The sequence below is a fragment of the Cyprinus carpio genome, chromosome B7, assembly GCF_018340385.1.
Source record: "Cyprinus carpio isolate SPL01 chromosome B7, ASM1834038v1, whole genome shotgun sequence".
NCBI lineage: Eukaryota > Metazoa > Chordata > Actinopteri > Cypriniformes > Cyprinidae > Cyprinus > Cyprinus carpio.
Window position 1 is genome coordinate 102,138 of NC_056603.1, and position 8,964 is coordinate 111,101.

An 8,964-nucleotide genomic window follows, 5' to 3' on the forward strand; every position below is an offset into this window, starting at 1 on the left:
CTCTTCCCCTGCTATCTTTTTTCCTTATGCACGTTTTTTCGCCGTCTCTCATTTTTGGCAGCGATGGTTCCTCAGACATTGGAACAAACACTTCTCCAGATGCTTATAACGGGGCTGGACTGAAAGCCATTGTGTCTTCACTGACACTGCAGCTGTGAAGTCAGTCCCCCTTGTGTATGAGAATATGTGCGAGTGTGCGGGAGAGAGAGAAAGAGAGAAAGTGAAAGAAGGAGCGTGTCTGGGAGACTGATAGAGCGAGGCAGAGGGTCAAAGAATGAGTGTGTGTGATTTTGTGTGCGTGTCCCTGATTTTCAAGCTGTGGTCGCCAAGAGTGGGAGTGAGTGGGATGCAGGTTTTCGCTAAAGCGCATTCCTGCCATGTTAGGTATCAGTGCTTGGGGAGTATTAATGGGATGCAGTAAAATAGTCCTGCTTTTTACACACCCCGCAAAGGCCTGCGCAGCTCCATCATAAAAACAGCTTCAACAACGCAGCATTCACTGTTTATCATTTTCAGGACACACTTTATTATAGGTACTGACATATTTTGAAAAATAACAACACAGGAACATACAGAATACAGGATCTTTGGTCAAGAATGTGTCAGTGTGTTTTGGGTGGTAGTAACGTCCAAAAGATGATTTGTAGTCAGATTTCCTCTTACCTAATAATGGCTGTGGTTTGAGCGCTTGGACCGGGAGAGCGGATCTTATTTTGGTATAAACAGACAGCTTGCATACAGCTGTTTTGTCTTTAAGGGCTCATTTTCAATAGGTCAGAGTGAAATTGATTGTTACTGTTTATGCATTGTTATGACTTAGTCTCCTTTTATTAATGTTTGGGATGTGAAAGATTGTTGTGGATGAAGATGAATGTCTGTCTGTTTCCATTTTTATTTCAGGGGCTGTTGCATGGATCACTGACCAGTTCTGCAAGGGTAAAGCTTCAAGATCAGTTTAAACGCACATTGTCAATCAGGTGCTGCAGATGCTCCAGGAGAGAATCGGAGCTCTTATGGAGCCCTCTGCTGGTCTCTTGATGCATGTCACAAAAACTCATAGAGAGAAGCCACCAAAGCACCCCCACCGTCCAGCCATTCAGACAGCCACTCCGAGAGAGTCTGCAAAGCTACAGGAAAGTAAGGAAAAGTAATACAGTTATTTTTCAATGAAAATGATATGAACTCATTGTGAGGACTTTTAATTAAAATGATTGGCTCTTTTAAAGCTATTCAGATTGTATGGGTAGTATAATGAATGCCATCAAATAATTATAGTGCTTCCTTATATTCTTGCAATAAACTCAAAGCTATTGTATAAGATGCAACTAGGATTGTTGTCAAATGTGGGTGAGTCAGTTTAACAACTTAGAAAATTTATAAAAAAAGACAAAATTCACTTCTGGGTTTTAATTTGATTTATGAATATGTTTCTGTATTTACTGCGACCTCAATGCAAATATTTTTCATTGTTATGCTATTGCGATTTAATCTTTTTTTTGGTGATAAAATGTCTCCTTTTTCTGAATTTTTTTAATTACGATGTTAAAAGTTATAGACTGGATATTAGTATAACATAATAGTGAACAAATAAAATTTGGTTTCCAAAATGATGTTAATAAATTCAAAGCTATCATCTCATTATCTCAGCAACTAATAGTTGCAAAATTGGGTGAGTTGTAACAGGATTAAAATTTCAATTCTGGGATTTGCGATTAAGGTTTCTCCATCCATCCAATTGTCAGTCTATGTTTATGTATTTAATCAAAAATAGTTTTTAGGATAAAATGTTTTCTTTTTCTTATACTGAATTAAAATGCTTAAAATGATTAGAAAATGAATGATTAAAATTCTCAAAATGTTTGAGGGTTGGTATCAAAATAATACTGAACAAATAAATTTTGATTTTCAATATAAATGCAAGTGCAAAAATGAAAACTGTATTCCATGCCTTAGGTAACCTACCCCACCTACTCTTACAATTCACCTCAAAAATACAGCGTTTTAAAGCCCATCCACACTAAGAACCATAACTATAAACGATAAACTTTACATTTTAATAAGCATTCTAATTCTTTGAGAATAGAGAATTTCACATCATAGCTAAAGACCTGTTCTTACCAAGAATGATTATATTAACATACACACCAATGGGTGCTAACATACTTTATAAGTGCACGGTAGTTAGGTCATCTGCTGCTTTAAATGTTCAAGCTCTTTAAAACCGGATGGATTGTCTGTCAGTACTTTTATTGTTCATGAGTTGGAAAAATCATTCCAAAGTAATTCTTTTCCTGTGTCGTTATTGTTATAGCTGTGTTTGTGGACTTTCTATTCTCACAGAATTAGAACGATGTTTAAAAACTTTACTAATAATCATTATAGTTCTTGTGCTTGGTGTAAATGGCCTTAAAGAAAAACAGGTGTTACAACCAGGAAGTCTGTGAAAACTGTAATATTCTGTACCTTTTGTTGAAAGGCTTTTGTCTGGAAGCTCAAACTGAAGTGTTTTTAGTCCCTTTGTGAGAGGCTGAGGCCCAGAGTAGAGCACACTGCAGTTCCTGGACAGGACTTTCCCCAGCACACATTTTGATTAGCCATGGTTTAAAGTCTTTCTCTGGGCCAAATTCTACTCGCTGAGATTGCTTATAGTTAAAGCGTAAGCTGGAAGCGTCACACACAGAATGCTGAAGAACGTCTTCTGCAAAGTCGTTGGCAAATGTGTCTACCAATGATTTCACTTTTATGGCGTCATCAGTAATAGGGCTCAGTTCTGATTTATCGCTGCAAAATCTGAAGGGTTTGGCTTTGTGGGAGTTGATCGAGTCTTTGCAGAGTGTGTTTGAAATTCTTCCTTCTTCCCATGGCTGTGGTTCTACAGTTTGGCCCGAAAGATGTGGCTGGATGCCTTGTTTAAACACACCCTGTCCTAGCTTAGCGAAAGCATGAACCATAGCATTAATGATTAGCTCACTAGCTAAAACCTTCACCCTGTCTGTTGCAGAGATCTTAGACCTTGCGTTATACGTTGAGTATGATGTTGTTTCTTCCTCCAAAACTTTCCTATCTCCTATCGCCATCACCTCTGCTAGAGACGTTGTGACAATTTCACTCGCTAGTTGGTCAGCAATAGCCCACATGCTTTGCACACAATCCTCATCCTTTACTTTTATCTCATTTCTGGTGATAAAATGAATGATATCTGCAGAAATTTGAGCTGCATAGTCAGTTAGCCTGGCAACATCATTTTGGAGTCCACTATCATCAACTTCTCCATTCTCGTCTTCTTCCAGAACCTCCATTTTGACAGCACTCCAGTGAAAGTGAAGCGCATCAGTCTCACCATGAAGTCAGCAGACGCGTCTGTCATTGGTTCTCTATTAATGGTTGCATGTGGTCTTTGGGGGTCGGTGGCGGGGGTGAAGGAAGGAACTCTTTAGCCAGTCCTCCTTTAGCTTCCTTGTGAAAAACTGGCTCGACTCCTGATCATCTCTGGAAGTAAAGGGGTGCTTGGAGGAGCATCAGGGTACTCAATTAGAGCCCAGACTAGCCATGCTTTTCAACGAAGTAGCATATACTGTGGCAGATGTGTCATCATCATTCTTCCATCTTGTTGTCTGTTTCCATTTCAGATGTGTTTTTGTCGCAGTTGTACCCTGAGGAGCACAGGGCCGATGCATTTCCATAAGTCCCCTCTTTATCATCCACACTTTTGGATGATGGATCATCAGAGTAATGACGCCTCTCCATCTCTTCCAATGCTTTGCAACAGACTTGTAAAGTTAACTCTTCAGCCAGCATTTCAACGTCGTCCCCTCTCAGCTTGATGGATTCTCTTGGGTCTCTGATCCTGATGGCTGAATCTATAATAGTTTTGGCAGTCATCTGTGGCAAACTGTTGAATGGGCTATAAGTTCTGTTCTAATGTTACATCCAGCAAATGGCTGTATGTTTCCAAAGTGTGTTGGATTGATGATAGGTTATAAGCAGGTTGTGGGTATGAATCACTGTTGATTACTACCTGCGCAGAGTCCTGAGAAGGTTATAACAAAAAAAAAAAGACCTTAACAGGTTGCTAATACAAATTATACAATGAACAAATTATTCTTTTCAATTTTAGCTGTTTTTCTATGGTGTTAAGTGTTTGTAAAGTAAATTTGGAGAGAAATAAAAAGTCTTACAACTGTATTTTGATTTAAAGGTGCTGTATGTAGGATTGACACCGAGTGGTTGAACTAGGTATTGCAGTCCAAATTCAAAATATTGGAGAGGGTTTTTTTCACCCGGTCCCTCCTCCTCAGACTTGACACATGCAGGTTGCCAGATTGACAACACAAACAGGAACAAGAGCACTTATTGATGAATGAAATGAAATAGCTGTGTTTTCCACCAACTGGCAACAGGGGGGTGCAGTGGGCGGGTTTCACAAACCAAAACAAAGACCGACATTCCTGCCAGAATGCAAATTTTCAAAAGAGAATAAATGTAGCATTGTTTTTCAGATAAACAAGTATGTTAACTTAGCAAGATTCTTAAATATCTGCAAAAATATTATGGTATTTTTATGCTTTAGTAGAGTCAAAAACTTACATACAGCACCTTTAATATACTTTTATACTAATATACTGTGCTAAAAATTTCTGTACTTACATCAGAGTGAGCAGATTCTGAACGAGTGGTGACTAGATCACATAGCTTTAATGAGCTGCACAGCCAATCCTCATTAATCATCTGAAAAAGAGATTGATTATAATAATTATAGTCATTTTGTAAGTTTATGTTAAAGTTTTTTTTGTACGACTAACAGGAGTTCATTGATATTCTAGTGTAGGGTTGCCTAATAATGCTCCTGGAGACATAACCTGCATAATTTTGTTCAAACTCTTTTCTAACACATCGCCGATAATTGTCACGTGAAATGAAGGGTGTGATTCTTTGGAGGTAGATCTTCAAGGGCATGACTGAGCAATCCTCTTGTGGTATATGATATTATTAAATTATCGTGAGGACAAAAGAGAGCCCTGTTTCTTGAATAAACAATCTGAGATGGTGTGTATGGTCACACCTCATAAACACCTTATTTTATCCATAGATAACATTAACTTGTAAAGTGTTTGACTAGTACATCCTGAGAGCTGAAAAATTTGACAATGGCGATAGTAGAGTTCAGGAATATGAAGCCAAGAAAAGTACATTTACAATCAAAACACTGATATGTACCAACACTAAAATTAATCCAAGAGCAACGAAAAGAAAATGGGGTCTTAAATTAGCAGAAGAAGAACTGAAAACCGCAAGGATCAAAGAATATCGCTTACAGGAACTAGGTCATGTGACTGACAGGAACGTCTTGAAAGCATGAGGTTAGATGTTTCAGTTTTACATTTTTCTGCAGACTTTCTCTTAATAATTAAGACTGATTTGAAACAATCATGGTTTTAGATCTTAAGGCAACATTATACCCAATGAAACAAAGGTTGCCTTATGAGTGTAAAGAGGGCTTGTGAGAGGATGTCTGTTAAGCTCTGATACACATCAGCTCCGGACTAACACTTGTAGAGCACTTTGGGTAAGCGGCAGCACCCACATATTTATTTTAATTGGCAATTGAATGCTACAACCACATGCATAAACCTGTTTAGCTGCAGTCGGTTCAAGTTAGCATTTTGAGTACATGTTAAAGAGAACTGGGAAATAAAACAGGTCTCCTGCGGTGGTGGTGTGTGGAGGAATCACCCTGAAAGCGTCTTGGTTGTGTCTATGTGATTATGTGTTTTATAATACTTTGACCATTTTCAAAGGGGAAACATGAAACACTCAAAGGAGACTCCTGAGTACACCACAGAACCACAGATGATGGCAATTTTTCTATGCATTATAAAATGTGTGATCGAGACTGGTCCAAGGGAAACGCAATGCTCTTTGACATCAAATGACATCAAAGCTGGGTTAGAAGGGTGGGATTCATTCGTATTTCCTGTTTATTGCAAAAGACACTGAGAAGTAAAAGATATGTACGAAAACACTTTATAAGAGCACTTTTTGGTTGTAGCAACAAAGAAGAAAAAAATGCGCTAAAAACAATGAAATACATCTTTACCAGTAATAGATGCAACCTAATATCGAATGCACTTCAAAATAGATATGATTTCTCATCCCCATATTTATAGATACAATTGAATCAGCTGATCTTGCACCTTATATAAATATACGTTCTATTGCTGACAAACAATGAGGCCAAAAGGCAAAGAAGGGAAAAATATAATTTAAGTCAAAACTATATATAATTAACTTAAAAAATAAAAGTAAGAGAATCATAAATTCTGCAAAACGAAAATAAAACAAATATTATTTTTTTAATAATAATGTAAGTGATGATAATTAACTAAATAAATTCCCCTCTTCATACACTTGTAAATATATATATATATTTTTCCTCCATACCTTGTTAAAGGGATATCAGTCAAACAAGTTGGTCTTGATGGATCTGAATGGGGCCACAGGCAGTTTGCAGACTGCTGATTTCCTGTGTGAAAGACATGCACTGCGTGAGTGTAAGTGTGGGTGGCTTGGGAGGGAGGTGTGGCTTCATGTGAAGACAATAATATAAATAATGTTCAACAAGAAGCGAAAGCAGGTACGAACATTATTACAGTTACTTTATCTAAATAAACAGAACCTCCAGTTGTGGTCTAATAAAGCACATCCTCTCAACGCCGCCGCTACTCAAAAGTCAAAAGGAAGGTGAGCGCATTCCCATGGGTGTGCTAGGGTGTTTTTGAATATTCTATTGTCCCGCCCCTTAACAACGGTCATCCTAGCTCGACGCCTCATTGGCATACAGCGAGGTGCAGTCGGCCCATCAAATCGCTGCGTGTAGTTTTCGGCATGCACGCACAGACCGTAGTGCGGTGTGTCTGTTCAGTCTCGATCGCTTTTCATTGTACTTTTCGTGGTCGATGTTTGCACATATTCTCGTTCAAAATATTTTCCCTGTTTCTGTAATTGAGTTGGTCAGGTCGATCGTGAAAAGGTAAGATCGTTTTTGTGCAGTTCGTCGCCAAAACCTAAAAAACGAAACAGTCGCTCGCATGTTGTTGTTTAACGACGGACTTGATGCTTCCTGCGGTCAAAACAGTTCATAAATCAAGCTTTGTTTGAAAGTTTAGTAACCTTGTGGAGCACAACGAGTGTGTGTGTGTTTGATCGAAGTGTGCTCTAATGCACTGAGTGCATTAGTGATCTTTAGTTTTTCAATCATTCTTTGTGTACTTCACATTTGATAAGAGGATTATAAACTGTGAAGGATCAGCACAACACAAGATGACTTTTTCAAGAGGAAAGAAGCCCACCAGCAGGAAAATCCCCAACCTTCACCCCAAAGGACTGGAGGAACCAGGTTATAGCGACGCAATGCGATTATATCAGAAATGAAAACGAAATGTAGAGCTTAGTTGTTTTGATTTGTTGATCTGATCAATATTGTATTTGATGTGTTTGAGCAGGGAGGCCTCAGGACCAAAGCGCTCATCTTCTTCTCTCCCCAAGGGGCCCCCCCCAAGAAAAGAACCTGCTTTTGTGGACATTCACCAATGTAAGGGTGCTATTTAAATTTTGTTCATTACAGCTTTTTGTGTACCGCACCACCGTTTTATTGCTTTCGCGTTGCCTGACTAGGTGTCCTCAGTGTTTTTAGGCGCCCCCTCGGTTGGATGTGATGAGGTCAGACCCGTAAGTGTGAGCGTCGCCTTGTAAACCCACAAACACCAGGAGTTTGTTGAATTGATTGCAAATCGGCGCATGGAGATCAGCTTAAATTCCCAGTCAGTGATCAAGCTAAGTAAATTACAGATTACACACAAAAAGCAGGAGATCTCACCTTTTATTAACGCAATGGGCAATCCTTTGAGTGGTCTGGTTTCCAGGTGAGGTGCTCTCTTGCATGCAAATTATGTTGGCTGTATTCGGCCATGTTGACTAACACCTTCTTCTATTCATTCTCTCTTGGGATCTCTCGGGCATCATACCATTTGATTGATTTGGTGTGACTCATGCTCATTATGCATAATGTGCAACTCTCAGCAGATTGTTTTTTAGTGAAAATTCACTCTCTTAAATGCCACTTTTGTTTAAAGGCGAACAAGATTGAGATCTAAGCAACCCCATCAACGAAGAAAGATCCTGTCAAGAAACTGCAGAAGAAGGTCTCGGTACTACTCTGCAAGAATGAGGTCAACGTTAAAGTAAGCCATATTTATTGGCTCTTTATCTTTACCCAACCTTACATTTGAGGTGTTTTTGCAAGTACTTTGCGATGATTGGTTCCCAGACCAATATGCAGGATTGCATATCCTTTTCTTCTCTCAGGTCTGTGATCAATCAGAGGAAAGTTAGAGGAATTGAAGAATGTGGAACTCAATACTTGAGAAACACTGGAAGAACCTTCTTCCAAAGCTCCACTGTCTCCTCCACCCTACAGCCTCCAGAGGTAAGGCAAGAGTCGGCTGCACTGGTGCCATGCTTATTAAGATCAGGATATTATTACACCGACGATCAGAACTAAAGGCATGAAATGCGACATATGGGTATTAGAATGTCTATACCCAGTATGTTCCCACAGGTAGTAGTTACAAGTTTGTGCAGGTCTGTATATAACTGCCTAAGTAAGATAACACCCCACAGACATAAGTGCACTTAACGGCTAGGAAAGCAGAATGAAAGAAATGCATTCATGGATGCATTGACAATAATTGTAACTTGAAAGTCACTCAATTAAATTCTTACTGGTCTGGGCACTATTCTTTAATCATCCTTTGGGTATACTCACAGAGGTGCTTCTCGTAATGTCCTTATACATATCTATATATAGATATCTATACTATCGATATATACTATATACTATTCATGTTATATCAGATTTATATACACAAGAAAAACTTTATCTTTTAATCGTTCAGTCTCCCTGGA

The 8,964-nt window shown here is 38.8% G+C and overlaps 1 long non-coding RNA gene and 1 pseudogene across 1 annotated transcript; one reads left to right on the forward strand and one right to left on the reverse strand.

The window, feature by feature from the left end:
* Positions 1 to 3,649: 3,649 nt before the first annotated feature.
* On the reverse strand, positions 3,650 to 6,567 carry LOC109092918. The gene is made up of 3 exons (XR_006155090.1): positions 6,442 to 6,567; positions 4,648 to 4,728; positions 3,650 to 4,030 (listed from the first exon to the last, which is right to left on the reverse strand). It is a non-coding gene; the product is annotated as an uncharacterized LOC109092918 (long non-coding RNA).
* Positions 6,568 to 7,320: 753 nt separating this feature from the next.
* Positions 7,321 to 8,964, forward strand: part of LOC122137846 — a 2,867-nt pseudogene continuing 1,223 nt past the window's right edge.